This window comes from Lissotriton helveticus, chromosome 6 (assembly GCF_964261635.1).
Source record: "Lissotriton helveticus chromosome 6, aLisHel1.1, whole genome shotgun sequence".
In the NCBI taxonomy this organism is placed as follows: domain Eukaryota; kingdom Metazoa; phylum Chordata; class Amphibia; order Caudata; family Salamandridae; genus Lissotriton; species Lissotriton helveticus.
In genome coordinates, this window is record NC_136067.1 from 682,339,012 (window position 1) to 682,358,583 (window position 19,572).

At 52.8% G+C, this 19,572-nt stretch overlaps 16 non-coding genes and 2 pseudogenes across 16 annotated transcripts; all 18 read left to right on the forward strand.

Annotated features, from left to right (window-relative positions):
* The first annotated feature begins 138 nt into the window (after nucleotides 1–138).
* LOC144765899 (U2 spliceosomal RNA) lies at nucleotides 139–329 on the forward strand. Its single transcript, XR_013597759.1, has one exon. It is a non-coding gene; the product is annotated as a U2 spliceosomal RNA (small nuclear RNA).
* A 1,008-nt stretch (nucleotides 330–1,337) lies between these two features.
* On the forward strand, nucleotides 1,338–1,528 carry LOC144765900 (U2 spliceosomal RNA). Its single transcript, XR_013597760.1, has one exon. It is a non-coding gene; the product is annotated as a U2 spliceosomal RNA (small nuclear RNA).
* A 1,001-nt stretch (nucleotides 1,529–2,529) lies between these two features.
* Nucleotides 2,530–2,720, forward strand: LOC144765901 (U2 spliceosomal RNA). The gene has a single exon (XR_013597761.1). It is a non-coding gene; the product is annotated as a U2 spliceosomal RNA (small nuclear RNA).
* Nucleotides 2,721–3,700: 980 nt separating this feature from the next.
* Nucleotides 3,701–3,894, forward strand: LOC144764304 (U2 spliceosomal RNA). The gene has a single exon (XR_013596488.1). It is a non-coding gene; the product is annotated as a U2 spliceosomal RNA (small nuclear RNA).
* Nucleotides 3,895–4,874: 980 nt separating this feature from the next.
* LOC144765902 (U2 spliceosomal RNA) lies at nucleotides 4,875–5,065 on the forward strand. Its single transcript, XR_013597762.1, has one exon. It is a non-coding gene; the product is annotated as a U2 spliceosomal RNA (small nuclear RNA).
* A 980-nt stretch (nucleotides 5,066–6,045) lies between these two features.
* LOC144764507 (U2 spliceosomal RNA) lies at nucleotides 6,046–6,236 on the forward strand. The gene has a single exon (XR_013596577.1). It is a non-coding gene; the product is annotated as a U2 spliceosomal RNA (small nuclear RNA).
* A 432-nt stretch (nucleotides 6,237–6,668) lies between these two features.
* Nucleotides 6,669–6,889, forward strand: LOC144764427 (U2 spliceosomal RNA; annotated as a pseudogene).
* Nucleotides 6,890–7,905: 1,016 nt separating this feature from the next.
* LOC144765903 (U2 spliceosomal RNA) lies at nucleotides 7,906–8,096 on the forward strand. Its single transcript, XR_013597763.1, has one exon. It is a non-coding gene; the product is annotated as a U2 spliceosomal RNA (small nuclear RNA).
* Nucleotides 8,097–9,100: 1,004 nt separating this feature from the next.
* Nucleotides 9,101–9,291, forward strand: LOC144765904 (U2 spliceosomal RNA). Its single transcript, XR_013597764.1, has one exon. It is a non-coding gene; the product is annotated as a U2 spliceosomal RNA (small nuclear RNA).
* Nucleotides 9,292–10,271: 980 nt separating this feature from the next.
* Nucleotides 10,272–10,462, forward strand: LOC144765905 (U2 spliceosomal RNA). Its single transcript, XR_013597765.1, has one exon. It is a non-coding gene; the product is annotated as a U2 spliceosomal RNA (small nuclear RNA).
* A 1,000-nt stretch (nucleotides 10,463–11,462) lies between these two features.
* On the forward strand, nucleotides 11,463–11,653 carry LOC144765906 (U2 spliceosomal RNA). Its single transcript, XR_013597766.1, has one exon. It is a non-coding gene; the product is annotated as a U2 spliceosomal RNA (small nuclear RNA).
* A 980-nt stretch (nucleotides 11,654–12,633) lies between these two features.
* LOC144764508 (U2 spliceosomal RNA) lies at nucleotides 12,634–12,824 on the forward strand. Its single transcript, XR_013596578.1, has one exon. It is a non-coding gene; the product is annotated as a U2 spliceosomal RNA (small nuclear RNA).
* A 432-nt stretch (nucleotides 12,825–13,256) lies between these two features.
* On the forward strand, nucleotides 13,257–13,476 carry LOC144764420 (U2 spliceosomal RNA; annotated as a pseudogene).
* A 1,016-nt stretch (nucleotides 13,477–14,492) lies between these two features.
* On the forward strand, nucleotides 14,493–14,683 carry LOC144765907 (U2 spliceosomal RNA). Its single transcript, XR_013597767.1, has one exon. It is a non-coding gene; the product is annotated as a U2 spliceosomal RNA (small nuclear RNA).
* A 1,004-nt stretch (nucleotides 14,684–15,687) lies between these two features.
* On the forward strand, nucleotides 15,688–15,878 carry LOC144765908 (U2 spliceosomal RNA). The gene has a single exon (XR_013597768.1). It is a non-coding gene; the product is annotated as a U2 spliceosomal RNA (small nuclear RNA).
* A 980-nt stretch (nucleotides 15,879–16,858) lies between these two features.
* Nucleotides 16,859–17,049, forward strand: LOC144765909 (U2 spliceosomal RNA). Its single transcript, XR_013597769.1, has one exon. It is a non-coding gene; the product is annotated as a U2 spliceosomal RNA (small nuclear RNA).
* Nucleotides 17,050–18,049: 1,000 nt separating this feature from the next.
* On the forward strand, nucleotides 18,050–18,240 carry LOC144765910 (U2 spliceosomal RNA). The gene has a single exon (XR_013597770.1). It is a non-coding gene; the product is annotated as a U2 spliceosomal RNA (small nuclear RNA).
* A 980-nt stretch (nucleotides 18,241–19,220) lies between these two features.
* Nucleotides 19,221–19,411, forward strand: LOC144764509 (U2 spliceosomal RNA). The gene has a single exon (XR_013596579.1). It is a non-coding gene; the product is annotated as a U2 spliceosomal RNA (small nuclear RNA).
* The last annotated feature ends 161 nt before the right edge of the window (nucleotides 19,412–19,572 follow it).

Consider the following 19,572-nt stretch of genomic DNA (forward strand, 5'->3'; position numbering starts at 1 on the left):
ACCCAGACATACTGATCCCTTGCTGGGAGTCGGAAAAAGAGGCGGAAAGGCGGCCAGCGACGGTGCGAGGGAAGACCCAAGTCCGGGTGAGCCAGGTAGATTGCTTCGGGAGGCGTTGATTCTGAATGGGCCCGGGTTATCGCTTCTCGGCCTTTTGGCTAAGATCAAGTGTAGTATCTGTTCTTATCAGTTTAATATCTGATACGTCCTCTATCTGGGGACCATATATTAAATTGATTTTTGGAACAGGGAGATGGAATAGGAGCTTGCTCTGTCCACTCCACGCATCAACCTGGTATTGCAGTACCTCCAGGAATGGTGCACTTCCCCACCCGGGGAAAACAATGCTGTTGAAAAATAGACGAGAAAACGAGAGTAGCGCTCCACTACCAAACCCTGTAAAGTGGCGCTATTGTGTTTGCGTGTGAATAAAAGCAAACTGGTCACCGTGTCTTGCCTTATTCATGTATTTATTTGACTTATTTGCCGCACCCGGGCCGTGCGTTATTTATTTATTTATTAATTTTTCGGGTTTACGAAAAAAAATACAAATAAAAAATTATTTCTTTTTTTCTCCCCTTCTCCATCCAGACGCTGCACTTTGAAAAGAGACAAACGTCGGAAAAAGATTGTTTTTCCAGCAGCAGACTTTCAGTGATTTTGGATCCATTTCACTGGGGAACGAATGGAAGAAGGTTCCCAGCAAGTCAGTGGGAGGGAGGGAGGGAGGGAGGGAGGGAGGGAGGGAGGGAGGGAGGGAGGGAGGGAGGCAGGCAGGCAGGCTGGCTGGCATGCAGGCTGGCAGAGAAGTGGACACTGCCCTTGGCTTCTCTGAGCAAGAAGAAAAATACAGAGTCCTTTTCCTTCTCTGCCCGCCCCGCCCGTCCCCGAACGGCCACGAACGGCCAAGCCTTATCTATAGGCCTTAGGCTGCAGGGGAGCAGTGTCCCCGGCAAGCGAGGGTGAGGGGCCGGCCATATCCGGTCAGGGAGCTGTCCAGGGCATCCTGGGCTGATTCCCAGCATCCCCTGGCTGCCAGGCTTTCTGGCCAGCCGTCTGGAAGCAGTGCGCAGGAAGGGGCGGGGCATGCAAATTCTAGAAAGAGGACAACGTGGGTATGCTAAGTGACGCCTGATGAGGCGACAGCCGAGGAGGACTCTGGGAGCCGGGAGAAGGCCTGAGGCCGGGGCCTCCTTTCCACCCAGACATACTGATCCCTTGCTGGGAGTCGGAAAAAGAGGCGGAAAGGCGGCCAGCGACGGTGCGAGGGAAGACCCAAGTCCGGGTGAGCCAGGTAGATTGCTTCGGGAGGCGTTGATTCTGAATGGGCCCGGGTTATCGCTTCTCGGCCTTTTGGCTAAGATCAAGTGTAGTATCTGTTCTTATCAGTTTAATATCTGATACGTCCTCTATCTGGGGACCATATATTAAATTGATTTTTGGAACAGGGAGATGGAATAGGAGCTTGCTCTGTCCACTCCACGCATCAACCTGGTATTGCAGTACCTCCAGGAATGGTGCACTTCCCCACCCGGGGAAAACAATGCTGTTGAAAAATAGACGAGAAAACGAGAGTAGCGCTCCACTACCAAACCCTGTAAAGTGGCGCTATTGTGTTTGCGTGTGAATAAAAGCAAACTGGTCACCGTGTCTTGCCTTATTCATGTATTTATTTGACTTATTTGCCGCACCCGGGCCGTGCGTTATTTATTTATTTATTAATTTTTCGGGTTTACGAAAAAAAATACAAATAAAAAATTATTTCTTTTTTTCTCCCCTTCTCCATCCAGACGCTGCACTTTGAAAAGAGACAAACGTCGGAAAAAGATTGTTTTTCCAGCAGCAGACTTTCAGTGATTTTGGATCCATTTCACTGGGGAACGAATGGAAGAAGGTTCCCAGCAAGTCAGTGGGAGGGAGGGAGGGAGGGAGGGAGGGAGGGAGGGAGGGAGGGAGGGAGGGCAGGCAGGCAGGCTGGCTGGCATGCAGGCTGGCAGAGAAGTGGACACTGCCCTTGGCTTCTCTGAGCAAGAAGAAAAATACAGAGTCCTTTTCCTTCTCTGCCCGCCCCGCCCGTCCCCGAACGGCCACGAACGGCCAAGCCTTATCTATAGGCCTTAGGCTGCAGGGGAGCAGTGTCCCCGGCAAGCGAGGGTGAGGGGCCGGCCATATCCGGTCAGGGAGCTGTCCAGGGCATCCTGGGCTGATTCCCAGCATCCCCTGGCTGCCAGGCTTTCTGGCCAGCCGTCTGGAAGCAGTGCGCAGGAAGGGGCGGGGCATGCAAATTCTAGAAAGAGGACAACGTGGGTATGCTAAGTGACGCCTGATGAGGCGACAGCCGAGGAGGACTCTGGGAGCCGGGAGAAGGCCTGAGGCCGGGGCCTCCTTTCCACCCAGACATACTGATCCCTTGCTGGGAGTCGGAAAAAGAGGCGGAAAGGCGGCCAGCGACGGTGCGAGGGAAGACCCAAGTCCGGGTGAGCCAGGTAGATTGCTTCGGGAGGCGTTGATTCTGAATGGGCCCGGGTTATCGCTTCTCGGCCTTTTGGCTAAGATCAAGTGTAGTATCTGTTCTTATCAGTTTAATATCTGATACGTCCTCTATCTGGGGACCATATATTAAATTGATTTTTGGAACAGGGAGATGGAATAGGAGCTTGCTCTGTCCACTCCACGCATCAACCTGGTATTGCAGTACCTCCAGGAATGGTGCACTTCCCCACCCGGGGAAAACAATGCTGTTGAAAAATAGACGAGAAAACGAGAGTAGCGCTCCACTACCAAACCCTGTAAAGTGGCGCTATTGTGTTTGCGTGTGAATAAAAGCAAACTGGTCACCGTGTCTTGCCTTATTCATGTATTTATTTGACTTATTTGCCGCACCCGGGCCGTGCGTTATTTATTTATTTATTAATTTTTCGGGTTTACGAAAAAAAATACAAATAAAAAATTATTTCTTTTTTTCTCCCCTTCTCCATCCAGACGCTGCACTTTGAAAAGAGACAAACGTCGGAAAAAGATTGTTTTTCCAGCAGCAGACTTTCAGTGATTTTGGATCCATTTCACTGGGGAACGAATGGAAGAAGGTTCCCAGCAAGTCAGTGGGAGGGAGGGAGGAAGGGAGGGAGGGAGGCAGGCAGGCAGGCTGGCTGGCATGCAGGCTGGCAGAGAAGTGGACACTGCCCTTGGCTTCTCTGAGCAAGAAGAAAAATACAGAGTCCTTTTCCTTCTCTGCCCGCCCCGCCCGTCCCCGAACGGCCACGAACGGCCAAGCCTTATCTATAGGCCTTAGGCTGCAGGGGAGCAGTGTCCCCGGCAAGCGAGGGTGAGGGGCCGGCCATATCCGGTCAGGGAGCTGTCCAGGGCATCCTGGGCTGATTCCCAGCATCCCCTGGCTGCCAGGCTTTCTGGCCAGCCGTCTGGAAGCAGTGCGCAGGAAGGGGCGGGGCATGCAAATTCTAGAAAGAGGACAACGTGGGTATGCTAAGTGACGCCTGATGAGGCGACAGCCGAGGAGGACTCTGGGAGCCGGGAGAAGGCCTGAGGCCGGGGCCTCCTTTCCACCCAGACATACTGATCCCTTGCTGGGAGTCGGAAAAAGAGGCGGAAAGGCGGCCAGCGACGGTGCGAGGGAAGACCCAAGTCCGGGTGAGCCAGGTAGATTGCTTCGGGAGGCGTTGATTCTGAATGGGCCCGGGTTATCGCTTCTCGGCCTTTTGGCTAAGATCATCAAGTGTAGTATCTGTTCTTATCAGTTTAATATCTGATACGTCCTCTATCTGGGGACCATATATTAAATTGATTTTTGGAACAGGGAGATGGAATAGGAGCTTGCTCTGTCCACTCCACGCATCAACCTGGTATTGCAGTACCTCCAGGAATGGTGCACTTCCCCACCCGGGGAAAACAATGCTGTTGAAAAATAGACGAGAAAACGAGAGTAGCGCTCCACTACCAAACCCTGTAAAGTGGCGCTATTGTGTTTGCGTGTGAATAAAAGCAAACTGGTCACCGTGTCTTGCCTTATTCATGTATTTATTTGACTTATTTGCCGCACCCGGGCCGTGCGTTATTTATTTATTTATTAATTTTTCGGGTTTACGAAAAAAAATACAAATAAAAAATTATTTCTTTTTTTCTCCCCTTCTCCATCCAGACGCTGCACTTTGAAAAGAGACAAACGTCGGAAAAAGATTGTTTTTCCAGCAGCAGACTTTCAGTGATTTTGGATCCATTTCACTGGGGAACGAATGGAAGAAGGTTCCCAGCAAGTCAGTGGGAGGGAGGGAGGAAGGGAGGGAGGGAGGCAGGCAGGCAGGCTGGCTGGCATGCAGGCTGGCAGAGAAGTGGACACTGCCCTTGGCTTCTCTGAGCAAGAAGAAAAATACAGAGTCCTTTTCCTTCTCTGCCCGCCCCGCCCGTCCCCGAACGGCCACGAACGGCCAAGCCTTATCTATAGGCCTTAGGCTGCAGGGGAGCAGTGTCCCCGGCAAGCGAGGGTGAGGGGCCGGCCATATCCGGTCAGGGAGCTGTCCAGGGCATCCTGGGCTGATTCCCAGCATCCCCTGGCTGCCAGGCTTTCTGGCCAGCCGTCTGGAAGCAGTGCGCAGGAAGGGGCGGGGCATGCAAATTCTAGAAAGAGGACAACGTGGGTATGCTAAGTGACGCCTGATGAGGCGACAGCCGAGGAGGACTCTGGGAGCCGGGAGAAGGCCTGAGGCCGGGGCCTCCTTTCCACCCAGACATACTGATCCCTTGCTGGGAGTCGGAAAAAGAGGCGGAAAGGCGGCCAGCGACGGTGCGAGGGAAGACCCAAGTCCGGGTGAGCCAGGTAGATTGCTTCGGGAGGCGTTGATTCTGAATGGGCCCGGGTTATCGCTTCTCGGCCTTTTGGCTAAGATCAAGTGTAGTATCTGTTCTTATCAGTTTAATATCTGATACGTCCTCTATCTGGGGACCATATATTAAATTGATTTTTGGAACAGGGAGATGGAATAGGAGCTTGCTCTGTCCACTCCACGCATCAACCTGGTATTGCAGTACCTCCAGGAATGGTGCACTTCCCCACCCGGGGAAAACAATGCTGTTGAAAAATAGACGAGAAAACGAGAGTAGCGCTCCACTACCAAACCCTGTAAAGTGGCGCTATTGTGTTTGCGTGTGAATAAAAGCAAACTGGTCACCGTGTCTTGCCTTATTCATGTATTTATTTGACTTATTTGCCGCACCCGGGCCGTGCGTTATTTATTTATTTATTAATTTTTCGGGTTTACGAAAAAAAATACAAATAAAAAATTATTTCTTTTTTTCTCCCCTTCTCCATCCAGACGCTGCACTTTGAAAAGAGACAAACGTCGGAAAAAGATTGTTTTTCCAGCAGCAGACTTTCAGTGATTTTGGATCCATTTCACTGGGGAACGAATGGAAGAAGGTTCCCAGCAAGTCAGTGGGAGGGAGGGAGGAAGGGAGGGAGGGAGGCAGGCAGGCAGGCTGGCTGGCATGCAGGCTGGCAGAGAAGTGGACACTGCCCTTGGCTTCTCTGAGCAAGAAGAAAAATACAGAGTCCTTTTCCTTCTCTGCCCGCCCCGCCCGTCCCCGAACGGCCACGAACGGCCAAGCCTTATCTATAGGCCTTAGGCTGCAGGGGAGCAGTGTCCCCGGCAAGCGAGGGTGAGGGGCCGGCCATATCCGGTCAGGGAGCTGTCCAGGGCATCCTGGGCTGATTCCCAGCATCCCCTGGCTGCCAGGCTTTCTGGCCAGCCGTCTGGAAGCAGTGCGCAGGAAGGGGCGGGGCATGCAAATTCTAGAAAGAGGACAACGTGGGTATGCTAAGTGACGCCTGATGAGGCGACAGCCGAGGAGGACTCTGGGAGCCGGGAGAAGGCCTGAGGCCGGGGCCTCCTTTCCACCCAGACATACTGATCCCTTGCTGGGAGTCGGAAAAAGAGGCGGAAAGGCGGCCAGCGACGGTGCGAGGGAAGACCCAAGTCCGGGTGAGCCAGGTAGATTGCTTCGGGAGGCGTTGATTCTGAATGGGCCCGGGTTATCGCTTCTCGGCCTTTTGGCTAAGATCAAGTGTAGTTTCACTTGCCTCCCCTAGGGGAGGGCGGTCAGTTGGGATGTTCTCATTGAACTTTGTGTGTCAATGATATTCCCAATACGTAGAAACGAGATTCGGTTCCGGATCGACAATGACAGCAATGTCATTACGCATATGACAGTAATGTCATAACGTTTTTAGTAGCCTGGCATGCTGGACTGTTGGGCAGTACCCCAGTGGGGGCTGACTGGCAGACCGGCTGAATGGCGATTTTTTTCGTAGGTCAGCAGGCGAGACTGGGCTGCTGTGCCAACCGACTTTGGCTGACAACCGGGCTGATGACCTTGGATGGAACGACAGGGCCGAACGGCATGGCTGGAAGGCTAAGTCGCCCCCCCTGTCCAGGCGAACCCTCCTAGGTCCGACCGGCACAAGGCCAACCAGCTAATGGCTGTCTGCGGATTGGTTCCCCGCTTTCAGCTGGGCTGGTTGGCTGCTGGATGGAGGTAGTAGCAGGACAGACCGGGGTTGGCTGAAAAGATAAGCCATGCCTAGTACCCCCTGGGCAAGTAGGCCAGGCGAGACGGCTCGGTTGAAGGGCGAGGCCGGTGGGTGTGGCAGACTGGCCAGACCTGCTGACTGAGGGTGTGACGGGTAGGACAAAAAAAAAAAAAAAAAAAAAAAAAAAAAAAAAAATCTGTTCTTATCAGTTTAATATCTGATACGTCCTCTATCTGGGGACCATATATTAAATTGATTTTTGGAACAGGGAGATGGAATAGGAGCTTGCTCTGTCCACTCCACGCATCAACCTGGTATTGCAGTACCTCCAGGAATGGTGCACTTCCCCACCCGGGGAAAACAATGCTGTTGAAAAATAGACGAGAAAACGAGAGTAGCGCTCCACTACCAAACCCTGTAAAGTGGCGCTATTGTGTTTGCGTGTGAATAAAAGCAAACTGGTCACCGTGTCTTGCCTTATTCATGTATTTATTTGACTTATTTGCCGCACCCGGGCCGTGCGTTATTTATTTATTTATTAATTTTTCGGGTTTACGAAAAAAAATACAAATAAAAAATTATTTCTTTTTTTCTCCCCTTCTCCATCCAGACGCTGCACTTTGAAAAGAGACAAACGTCGGAAAAAGATTGTTTTTCCAGCAGCAGACTTTCAGTGATTTTGGATCCATTTCACTGGGGAACGAATGGAAGAAGGTTCCCAGCAAGTCAGTGGGAGGGAGGGAGGGAGGGAGGGAGGGAGGGAGGGAGGGAGGGAGGAAGGGAGGGAGGGAGGCAGGCAGGCAGGCAGGCTGGCTGGCATGCAGGCTGGCAGAGAAGTGGACACTGCCCTTGGCTTCTCTGAGCAAGAAGAAAAATACAGAGTCCTTTTCCTTCTCTGCCCGCCCCGCCCGTCCCCGAACGGCCACGAACGGCCAAGCCTTATCTATAGGCCTTAGGCTGCAGGGGAGCAGTGTCCCCGGCAAGCGAGGGTGAGGGGCCGGCCATATCCGGTCAGGGAGCTGTCCAGGGCATCCTGGGCTGATTCCCAGCATCCCCTGGCTGCCAGGCTTTCTGGCCAGCCGTCTGGAAGCAGTGCGCAGGAAGGGGCGGGGCATGCAAATTCTAGAAAGAGGACAACGTGGGTATGCTAAGTGACGCCTGATGAGGCGACAGCCGAGGAGGACTCTGGGAGCCGGGAGAAGGCCTGAGGCCGGGGCCTCCTTTCCACCCAGACATACTGATCCCTTGCTGGGAGTCGGAAAAAGAGGCGGAAAGGCGGCCAGCGACGGTGCGAGGGAAGACCCAAGTCCGGGTGAGCCAGGTAGATTGCTTCGGGAGGCGTTGATTCTGAATGGGCCCGGGTTATCGCTTCTCGGCCTTTTGGCTAAGATCAAGTGTAGTATCTGTTCTTATCAGTTTAATATCTGATACGTCCTCTATCTGGGGACCATATATTAAATTGATTTTTGGAACAGGGAGATGGAATAGGAGCTTGCTCTGTCCACTCCACGCATCAACCTGGTATTGCAGTACCTCCAGGAATGGTGCACTTCCCCACCCGGGGAAAACAATGCTGTTGAAAAATAGACGAGAAAACGAGAGTAGCGCTCCACTACCAAACCCTGTAAAGTGGCGCTATTGTGTTTGCGTGTGAATAAAAGCAAACTGGTCACCGTGTCTTGCCTTATTCATGTATTTATTTGACTTATTTGCCGCACCCGGGCCGTGCGTTATTTATTTATTTATTAATTTTTCGGGTTTACGAAAAAAAATACAAATAAAAAATTATTTCTTTTTTTCTCCCCTTCTCCATCCAGACGCTGCACTTTGAAAAGAGACAAACGTCGGAAAAAGATTGTTTTTCCAGCAGCAGACTTTCAGTGATTTTGGATCCATTTCACTGGGGAACGAATGGAAGAAGGTTCCCAGCAAGTCAGTGGGAGGGAGGGAGGGAGGGAGGGAGGGAGGGAGGGAGGAAGGGAGGGAGGGAGGCAGGCAGGCAGGCTGGCTGGCATGCAGGCTGGCAGAGAAGTGGACACTGCCCTTGGCTTCTCTGAGCAAGAAGAAAAATACAGAGTCCTTTTCCTTCTCTGCCCGCCCCGCCCGTCCCCGAACGGCCACGAACGGCCAAGCCTTATCTATAGGCCTTAGGCTGCAGGGGAGCAGTGTCCCCGGCAAGCGAGGGTGAGGGGCCGGCCATATCCGGTCAGGGAGCTGTCCAGGGCATCCTGGGCTGATTCCCAGCATCCCCTGGCTGCCAGGCTTTCTGGCCAGCCGTCTGGAAGCAGTGCGCAGGAAGGGGCGGGGCATGCAAATTCTAGAAAGAGGACAACGTGGGTATGCTAAGTGACGCCTGATGAGGCGACAGCCGAGGAGGACTCTGGGAGCCGGGAGAAGGCCTGAGGCCGGGGCCTCCTTTCCACCCAGACATACTGATCCCTTGCTGGGAGTCGGAAAAAGAGGCGGAAAGGCGGCCAGCGACGGTGCGAGGGAAGACCCAAGTCCGGGTGAGCCAGGTAGATTGCTTCGGGAGGCGTTGATTCTGAATGGGCCCGGGTTATCGCTTCTCGGCCTTTTGGCTAAGATCAAGTGTAGTATCTGTTCTTATCAGTTTAATATCTGATACGTCCTCTATCTGGGGACCATATATTAAATTGATTTTTGGAACAGGGAGATGGAATAGGAGCTTGCTCTGTCCACTCCACGCATCAACCTGGTATTGCAGTACCTCCAGGAATGGTGCACTTCCCCACCCGGGGAAAACAATGCTGTTGAAAAATAGACGAGAAAACGAGAGTAGCGCTCCACTACCAAACCCTGTAAAGTGGCGCTATTGTGTTTGCGTGTGAATAAAAGCAAACTGGTCACCGTGTCTTGCCTTATTCATGTATTTATTTGACTTATTTGCCGCACCCGGGCCGTGCGTTATTTATTTATTTATTAATTTTTCGGGTTTACGAAAAAAAATACAAATAAAAAATTATTTCTTTTTTTCTCCCCTTCTCCATCCAGACGCTGCACTTTGAAAAGAGACAAACGTCGGAAAAAGATTGTTTTTCCAGCAGCAGACTTTCAGTGATTTTGGATCCATTTCACTGGGGAACGAATGGAAGAAGGTTCCCAGCAAGTCAGTGGGAGGGAGGGAGGAAGGGAGGGAGGGAGGCAGGCAGGCAGGCTGGCTGGCATGCAGGCTGGCAGAGAAGTGGACACTGCCCTTGGCTTCTCTGAGCAAGAAGAAAAATACAGAGTCCTTTTCCTTCTCTGCCCGCCCCGCCCGTCCCCGAACGGCCACGAACGGCCAAGCCTTATCTAAAGGCCTTAGGCTGCAGGGGAGCAGTGTCCCCGGCAAGCGAGGGTGAGGGGCCGGCCATATCCGGTCAGGGAGCTGTCCAGGGCATCCTGGGCTGATTCCCAGCATCCCCTGGCTGCCAGGCTTTCTGGCCAGCCGTCTGGAAGCAGTGCGCAGGAAGGGGCGGGGCATGCAAATTCTAGAAAGAGGACAACGTGTGTATGCTAAGTGACGCCTGATGAGGCGACAGCCGAGGAGGACTCTGGGAGCCGGGAGAAGGCCTGAGGCCGGGGCCTCCTTTCCACCCAGACATACTGATCCCTTGCTGGGAGTCGGAAAAAGAGGCGGAAAGGCGGCCAGCGACGGTGCGAGGGAAGACCCAAGTCCGGGTGAGCCAGGTAGATTGCTTCGGGAGGCGTTGATTCTGAATGGGCCCGGGTTATCGCTTCTCGGCCTTTTGGCTAAGATCAAGTGTAGTATCTGTTCTTATCAGTTTAATATCTGATACGTCCTCTATCTGGGGACCATATATTAAATTGATTTTTGGAACAGGGAGATGGAATAGGAGCTTGCTCTGTCCACTCCACGCATCAACCTGGTATTGCAGTACCTCCAGGAATGGTGCACTTCCCCACCCGGGGAAAACAATGCTGTTGAAAAATAGACGAGAAAACGAGAGTAGCGCTCCACTACCAAACCCTGTAAAGTGGCGCTATTGTGTTTGCGTGTGAATAAAAGCAAACTGGTCACCGTGTCTTGCCTTATTCATGTATTTATTTGACTTATTTGCCGCACCCGGGCCGTGCGTTATTTATTTATTTATTAATTTTTCGGGTTTACGAAAAAAAATACAAATAAAAAATTATTTCTTTTTTTCTCCCCTTCTCCATCCAGACGCTGCACTTTGAAAAGAGACAAACGTCGGAAAAAGATTGTTTTTCCAGCAGCAGACTTTCAGTGATTTTGGATCCATTTCACTGGGGAACGAATGGAAGAAGGTTCCCAGCAAGTCAGTGGGAGGGAGGGAGGGAGGGAGGGAGGGAGGGAGGAAGGGAGGGAGGGAGGCAGGCAGGCAGGCTGGCTGGCATGCAGGCTGGCAGAGAAGTGGACACTGCCCTTGGCTTCTCTGAGCAAGAAGAAAAATACAGAGTCCTTTTCCTTCTCTGCCCGCCCCGCCCGTCCCCGAACGGCCACGAACGGCCAAGCCTTATCTATAGGCCTTAGGCTGCAGGGGAGCAGTGTCCCCGGCAAGCGAGGGTGAGGGGCCGGCCATATCCGGTCAGGGAGCTGTCCAGGGCATCCTGGGCTGATTCCCAGCATCCCCTGGCTGCCAGGCTTTCTGGCCAGCCGTCTGGAAGCAGTGCGCAGGAAGGGGCGGGGCATGCAAATTCTAGAAAGAGGACAACGTGGGTATGCTAAGTGACGCCTGATGAGGCGACAGCCGAGGAGGACTCTGGGAGCCGGGAGAAGGCCTGAGGCCGGGGCCTCCTTTCCACCCAGACATACTGATCCCTTGCTGGGAGTCGGAAAAAGAGGCGGAAAGGCGGCCAGCGACGGTGCGAGGGAAGACCCAAGTCCGGGTGAGCCAGGTAGATTGCTTCGGGAGGCGTTGATTCTGAATGGGCCCGGGTTATCGCTTCTCGGCCTTTTGGCTAAGATCAAGTGTAGTATCTGTTCTTATCAGTTTAATATCTGATACGTCCTCTATCTGGGGACCATATATTAAATTGATTTTTGGAACAGGGAGATGGAATAGGAGCTTGCTCTGTCCACTCCACGCATCAACCTGGTATTGCAGTACCTCCAGGAATGGTGCACTTCCCCACCCGGGGAAAACAATGCTGTTGAAAAATAGACGAGAAAACGAGAGTAGCGCTCCACTACCAAACCCTGTAAAGTGGCGCTATTGTGTTTGCGTGTGAATAAAAGCAAACTGGTCACCGTGTCTTGCCTTATTCATGTATTTATTTGACTTATTTGCCGCACCCGGGCCGTGCGTTATTTATTTATTTATTAATTTTTCGGGTTTACGAAAAAAAATACAAATAAAAAATTATTTCTTTTTTTCTCCCCTTCTCCATCCAGACGCTGCACTTTGAAAAGAGACAAACGTCGGAAAAAGATTGTTTTTCCAGCAGCAGACTTTCAGTGATTTTGGATCCATTTCACTGGGGAACGAATGGAAGAAGGTTCCCAGCAAGTCAGTGGGAGGGAGGGAGGAAGGGAGGGAGGGAGGCAGGCAGGCAGGCTGGCTGGCATGCAGGCTGGCAGAGAAGTGGACACTGCCCTTGGCTTCTCTGAGCAAGAAGAAAAATACAGAGTCCTTTTCCTTCTCTGCCCGCCCCGCCCGTCCCCGAACGGCCACGAACGGCCAAGCCTTATCTATAGGCCTTAGGCTGCAGGGGAGCAGTGTCCCCGGCAAGCGAGGGTGAGGGGCCGGCCATATCCGGTCAGGGAGCTGTCCAGGGCATCCTGGGCTGATTCCCAGCATCCCCTGGCTGCCAGGCTTTCTGGCCAGCCGTCTGGAAGCAGTGCGCAGGAAGGGGCGGGGCATGCAAATTCTAGAAAGAGGACAACGTGGGTATGCTAAGTGACGCCTGATGAGGCGACAGCCGAGGAGGACTCTGGGAGCCGGGAGAAGGCCTGAGGCCGGGGCCTCCTTTCCACCCAGACATACTGATCCCTTGCTGGGAGTCGGAAAAAGAGGCGGAAAGGCGGCCAGCGACGGTGCGAGGGAAGACCCAAGTCCGGGTGAGCCAGGTAGATTGCTTCGGGAGGCGTTGATTCTGAATGGGCCCGGGTTATCGCTTCTCGGCCTTTTGGCTAAGATCAAGTGTAGTTTCACTTGCCTCCCCTAGGGGAGGGCGGTCAGTTGGGATGTTCTCATTGAACTTTGTGTGTCAATGATATTCCCAATACGTAGAAACGAGATTCGGTTCCGGATCGACAATGACAGCAATGTCATTACGCATATGACAGTAATGTCATAACGTTTTTAGTAGCCTGGCATGCTGGACTGTTGGGCAGTACCCCAGTGGGGGCTGACTGGCAGACCGGCTGAATGGCGATTTTTTTCGTAGGTCAGCAGGCGAGACTGGGCTGCTGTGCCAACCGACTTTGGCTGACAACCGGGCTGATGACCTTGGATGGAACGACAGGGCCGAACGGCATGGCTGGAAGGCTAAGTCGCCCCCCCTGTCCAGGCGAACCCTCCTAGGTCCGACCGGCACAAGGCCAACCAGCTAATGGCTGTCTGCGGATTGGTTCCCCGCTTTCAGCTGGGCTGGTTGGCTGCTGGATGGAGGTAGTAGCAGGACAGACCGGGGTTGGCTGAAAAGATAAGCCATGCCTAGTACCCCCTGGGCAAGTAGGCCAGGCGAGACGGCTCGGTTGAAGGGCGAGGCCGGTGGGTGTGGCAGACTGGCCAGACCTGCTGACTGAGGGTGTGACGGGTAGGACAAAAAAAAAAAAAAAAAAAAAAAAAAAAAAAAAATCTGTTCTTATCAGTTTAATATCTGATACGTCCTCTATCTGGGGACCATATATTAAATTGATTTTTGGAACAGGGAGATGGAATAGGAGCTTGCTCTGTCCACTCCACGCATCAACCTGGTATTGCAGTACCTCCAGGAATGGTGCACTTCCCCACCCGGGGAAAACAATGCTGTTGAAAAATAGACGAGAAAACGAGAGTAGCGCTCCACTACCAAACCCTGTAAAGTGGCGCTATTGTGTTTGCGTGTGAATAAAAGCAAACTGGTCACCGTGTCTTGCCTTATTCATGTATTTATTTGACTTATTTGCCGCACCCGGGCCGTGCGTTATTTATTTATTTATTAATTTTTCGGGTTTACGAAAAAAAATACAAATAAAAAATTATTTCTTTTTTTCTCCCCTTCTCCATCCAGACGCTGCACTTTGAAAAGAGACAAACGTCGGAAAAAGATTGTTTTTCCAGCAGCAGACTTTCAGTGATTTTGGATCCATTTCACTGGGGAACGAATGGAAGAAGGTTCCCAGCAAGTCAGTGGGAGGGAGGGAGGGAGGGAGGGAGGGAGGGAGGGAGGGAGGGAGGAAGGGAGGGAGGGAGGCAGGCAGGCAGGCAGGCTGGCTGGCATGCAGGCTGGCAGAGAAGTGGACACTGCCCTTGGCTTCTCTGAGCAAGAAGAAAAATACAGAGTCCTTTTCCTTCTCTGCCCGCCCCGCCCGTCCCCGAACGGCCACGAACGGCCAAGCCTTATCTATAGGCCTTAGGCTGCAGGGGAGCAGTGTCCCCGGCAAGCGAGGGTGAGGGGCCGGCCATATCCGGTCAGGGAGCTGTCCAGGGCATCCTGGGCTGATTCCCAGCATCCCCTGGCTGCCAGGCTTTCTGGCCAGCCGTCTGGAAGCAGTGCGCAGGAAGGGGCGGGGCATGCAAATTCTAGAAAGAGGACAACGTGGGTATGCTAAGTGACGCCTGATGAGGCGACAGCCGAGGAGGACTCTGGGAGCCGGGAGAAGGCCTGAGGCCGGGGCCTCCTTTCCACCCAGACATACTGATCCCTTGCTGGGAGTCGGAAAAAGAGGCGGAAAGGCGGCCAGCGACGGTGCGAGGGAAGACCCAAGTCCGGGTGAGCCAGGTAGATTGCTTCGGGAGGCGTTGATTCTGAATGGGCCCGGGTTATCGCTTCTCGGCCTTTTGGCTAAGATCAAGTGTAGTATCTGTTCTTATCAGTTTAATATCTGATACGTCCTCTATCTGGGGACCATATATTAAATTGATTTTTGGAACAGGGAGATGGAATAGGAGCTTGCTCTGTCCACTCCACGCATCAACCTGGTATTGCAGTACCTCCAGGAATGGTGCACTTCCCCACCCGGGGAAAACAATGCTGTTGAAAAATAGACGAGAAAACGAGAGTAGCGCTCCACTACCAAACCCTGTAAAGTGGCGCTATTGTGTTTGCGTGTGAATAAAAGCAAACTGGTCACCGTGTCTTGCCTTATTCATGTATTTATTTGACTTATTTGCCGCACCCGGGCCGTGCGTTATTTATTTATTTATTAATTTTTCGGGTTTACGAAAAAAAATACAAATAAAAAATTATTTCTTTTTTTCTCCCCTTCTCCATCCAGACGCTGCACTTTGAAAAGAGACAAACGTCGGAAAAAGATTGTTTTTCCAGCAGCAGACTTTCAGTGATTTTGGATCCATTTCACTGGGGAACGAATGGAAGAAGGTTCCCAGCAAGTCAGTGGGAGGGAGGGAGGGAGGGAGGGAGGGAGGGAGGGAGGAAGGGAGGGAGGGAGGCAGGCAGGCAGGCTGGCTGGCATGCAGGCTGGCAGAGAAGTGGACACTGCCCTTGGCTTCTCTGAGCAAGAAGAAAAATACAGAGTCCTTTTCCTTCTCTGCCCGCCCCGCCCGTCCCCGAACGGCCACGAACGGCCAAGCCTTATCTATAGGCCTTAGGCTGCAGGGGAGCAGTGTCCCCGGCAAGCGAGGGTGAGGGGCCGGCCATATCCGGTCAGGGAGCTGTCCAGGGCATCCTGGGCTGATTCCCAGCATCCCCTGGCTGCCAGGCTTTCTGGCCAGCCGTCTGGAAGCAGTGCGCAGGAAGGGGCGGGGCATGCAAATTCTAGAAAGAGGACAACGTGGGTATGCTAAGTGACGCCTGATGAGGCGACAGCCGAGGAGGACTCTGGGAGCCGGGAGAAGGCCTGAGGCCGGGGCCTCCTTTCCACCCAGACATACTGATCCCTTGCTGGGAGTCGGAAAAAGAGGCGGAAAGGCGGCCAGCGACGGTGCGAGGGAAGACCCAAGTCCGGGTGAGCCAGGTAGATTGCTTCGGGAGGCGTTGATTCTGAATGGGCCCGGGTTATCGCTTCTCGGCCTTTTGGCTAAGATCAAGTGTAGTATCTGTTCTTATCAGTTTAATATCTGATACGTCCTCTATCTGGGGACCATATATTAAATTGATTTTTGGAACAGGGAGATGGAATAGGAGCTTGCTCTGTCCACTCCACGCATCAACCTGGTATTGCAGTACCTCCAGGAATGGTGCACTTCCCCACCCGGGGAAAACAATGCTGTTGAAAAATAGACGAGAAAACGAGAGTAGCGCTCCACTACCAAACCCTGTAAAGTGGCGCTATTGTGTTTGCGTGTGAATAAAAGCAAACTGGTCACCGTGTCTTGCCTTATTCATGTATTTATTTGACTTATTTGCCGCACCCGGGCCGTGCGTTATTTATTTATTTATTAATTTTTCGGGTTTACGAAAAAAAATACAAATAAAAAATTATTTCTTTTTTTCTCCCCTTCTCCATCCAGACGCTGCACTTTGAAAAGAGACAAACGTCGGAAAAAGATTGTTTTTCCAGCAGCAGACTTTCAGTGATTTTGGATCCATTTCACTGGGGAACGAATGGAAGAAGGTTCCCAGCAAGTCAGTGGGAGGGAGGGAGGAAGGGAGGGAGGGAGGCAGGCAGGCAGGCTGGCTGGCATGCAGGCTGGCAGAGAAGTGGACACTGCCCTTGGCTTCTCTGAGCAAGAAGAAAAATACAGAGTCCTTTTCCTTCTCTGCCCGCCCCGCCCGTCCCCGAACGGCCACGAACGGCCAAGCCTTATCTAAAGGCCTTAGGCTGCAGGGGAGCAGTGTCCCCGGCAAGCGAGGGTGAGGGGCCGGCCATATCCGGTCAGGGAGCTGTCCAGGGCATCCTGGGCTGATTCCCAGCATCCCCTGGCTGCCAGGCTTTCTGGCCAGCCGTCTGGAAGCAGTGCGCAGGAAGGGGCGGGGCATGCAAATTCTAGAAAGAGGACAACGTGTGTATGCTAAGTGACGCCTGATGAGGCGACAGCCGAGGAGGACTCTGGGAGCCGGGAGAAGGCCTGAGGCCGGGGCCTCCTTTCCACCCAGACATACTGATCCCTTGCTGGGAGTCGGAAAAAGAGGCGGAAAGGCGGCCAGCGACGGTGCGAGGGAAGACCCAAGTCCGGGTGAGCCAGGTAGATTGCTTCGGGAGGCGTTGATTCTGAATGGGCCCGGGTTATCGCTTCTCGGCCTTTTGGCTAAGATCAAGTGTAGTATCTGTTCTTATCAGTTTAATATCTGATACGTCCTCTATCTGGGGACCATATATTAAATTGATTTTTGGAACAGGGAGATGGAATAGGAGCTTGCTCTGTCCACTCCACGCATCAACCTGGTATTGCAGTACCTCCAGGAATGGTGCACTTCCCCACCCGGGGAAAACAATGCTGTTGAAAAATAGACGAGAAAACGAGAGTAGCGCTCCACTACCAAACCCTGTAAAGTGGCGCTATTGTGTTTGCGTGTGAATAAAAGCAAACTGGTCACCGTGTCTTGCCTTATTCATGTATTTATTTGACTTATTTGCCGCACCCGGGCCGTGCGTTATTTATTTATTTATTAATTTTTCGGGTTTACGAAAAAAAATACAAATAAAAAATTATTTCTTTTTTTCTCCCCTTCTCCATCCAGACGCTGCACTTTGAAAAGAGACAAACGTCGGAAAAAGATTGTTTTTCCAGCAGCAGACTTTCAGTGATTTTGGATCCATTTCACTGGGGAACGAATGGAAGAAGGTTCCCAGCAAGTCAGTGGGAGGGAGGGAGGGAGGGAGGGAGGGAGGGAGGAAGGGAGGGAGGGAGGCAGGCAGGCAGGCTGGCTGGCATGCAGGCTGGCAGAGAAGTGGACACTGCCCTTGGCTTCTCTGAGCAAGAAGAAAAATACAGAGTCCTTTTCCTTCTCTGCCCGCCCCGCCCGTCCCCGAACGGCCACGAACGGCCAAGCCTTATCTATAGGCCTTAGGCTGCAGGGGAGCAGTGTCCCCGGCAAGCGAGGGTGAGGGGCCGGCCATATCCGGTCAGGGAGCTGTCCAGGGCATCCTGGGCTGATTCCCAGCATCCCCTGGCTGCCAGGCTTTCTGGCCAGCCGTCTGGAAGCAGTGCGCAGGAAGGGGCGGGGCATGCAAATTCTAGAAAGAGGACAACGTGGGTATGCTAAGTGACGCCTGATGAGGCGACAGCCGAGGAGGACTCTGGGAGCCGGGAGAAGGCCTGAGGCCGGGGCCTCCTTTCCACCCAGACATACTGATCCCTTGCTGGGAGTCGGAAAAAGAGGCGGAAAGGCGGCCAGCGACGGTGCGAGGGAAGACCCAAGTCCGGGTGAGCCAGGTAGATTGCTTCGGGAGGCGTTGATTCTGAATGGGCCCGGGTTATCGCTTCTCGGCCTTTTGGCTAAGATCAAGTGTAGTATCTGTTCTTATCAGTTTAATATCTGATACGTCCTCTATCTGGGGACCATATATTAAATTGATTTTTGGAACAGGGAGATGGAATAGGAGCTTGCTCTGTCCACTCCACGCATCAACCTGGTATTGCAGTACCTCCAGGAATGGTGCACTTCCCCACCCGGGGAAAACAATGCTGTTGAAAAATAGACGAGAAAACGAGAGTAGCGCTCCACTACCAAACCCTGTAAAGTGGCGCTATTGTGTTTGCGTGTGAATAAAAGCAAACTGGTCACCGTGTCTTGCCTTATTCATGTATTTATTTGACTTATTTGCCGCACCCGGGCCGTGCGTTATTTATTTATTTATTAATTTTTCGGGTTTACGAAAAAAAATACAAATAAAAAATTATTTCTTTTTTTCTCCCCTTCTCCATCCAGACGCTGCACTTTGAAAAGAGACAAACGTCGGAAAAAGATTGTTTTTCCAGCAGCAGACTTTCAGTGATTTTGGATCCATTTCACTGGGGAACGAATGGAAGAAGGTTCCCAGCAAGTCAGTGGGAGGGAGGGAGGAAGGGAGGGAGGGAGGCAGGCAGGCAGGCTGGCTGGCATGCAGGCTGGCAGAGAAGTGGACACTGCCCTTGGCTTCTCTGAGCAAGAAGAAAAATACAGAGTCCTTTTCCTTCTCTGCCCGCCCCGCCCGTCCCCGAACGGCCACGAACGGCCAAGCCTTATCTATAGGCCTTAGGCTGCAGGGGAGCAGTGTCCCCGGCAAGCGAGGGTGAGGGGCCGGCCATATCCGGTCAGGGAGCTGTCCAGGGCATCCTGGGCTGATTCCCAGCATCCCCTGGCTGCCAGGCTTTCTGGCCAGCCGTCTGGAAGCAGTGCGCAGGAAGGGGCGGGGCATGCAAATTCTAGAAAGAGGACAACGTGGGTATGCTAAGTGACGCCTGATGAGGCGACAGCCGAGGAGGACTCTGGGAGCCGGGAGAAGGCCTGAGGCCGGGGCCTCCTTTCCACCCAGACATACTGATCCCTTGCTGGGAGTCGGAAAAAGAGGCGGAAAGGCGGCCAGCGACGGTGCGAGGGAAGACCCAAGTCCGGGTGAGCCAGGTAGATTGCTTCGGGAGGCGTTGATTCTGAATGGGCCCGGGTTATCGCTTCTCGGCCTTTTGGCTAAGATCAAGTGTAGTTTCACTTGCCTCCCCTAGGGGAGGGCGGTCAGTTGGGATGTTCTCATTGAACTTTGTGTGTCAATGATATTCCCAATACGTAGAAACGAGATTCGGTTCCGGATCGACAATGACAGCAATGTCATTACGCATATGACAGTAATGTCATAACGTTTTTAGTAGCCTGGCATGCTGGACTGTTGGGCAGTACCCCAGTGGGGGCTGACTGGCAGACCGGCTGAATGGCGATTTTTTTCGTAGGTCAGCAGGCGAGACTGGGCTGCTGTGCCAACCGACTTTGGCTGACAACCGGGCTGATGACCTTGGATGGAACGA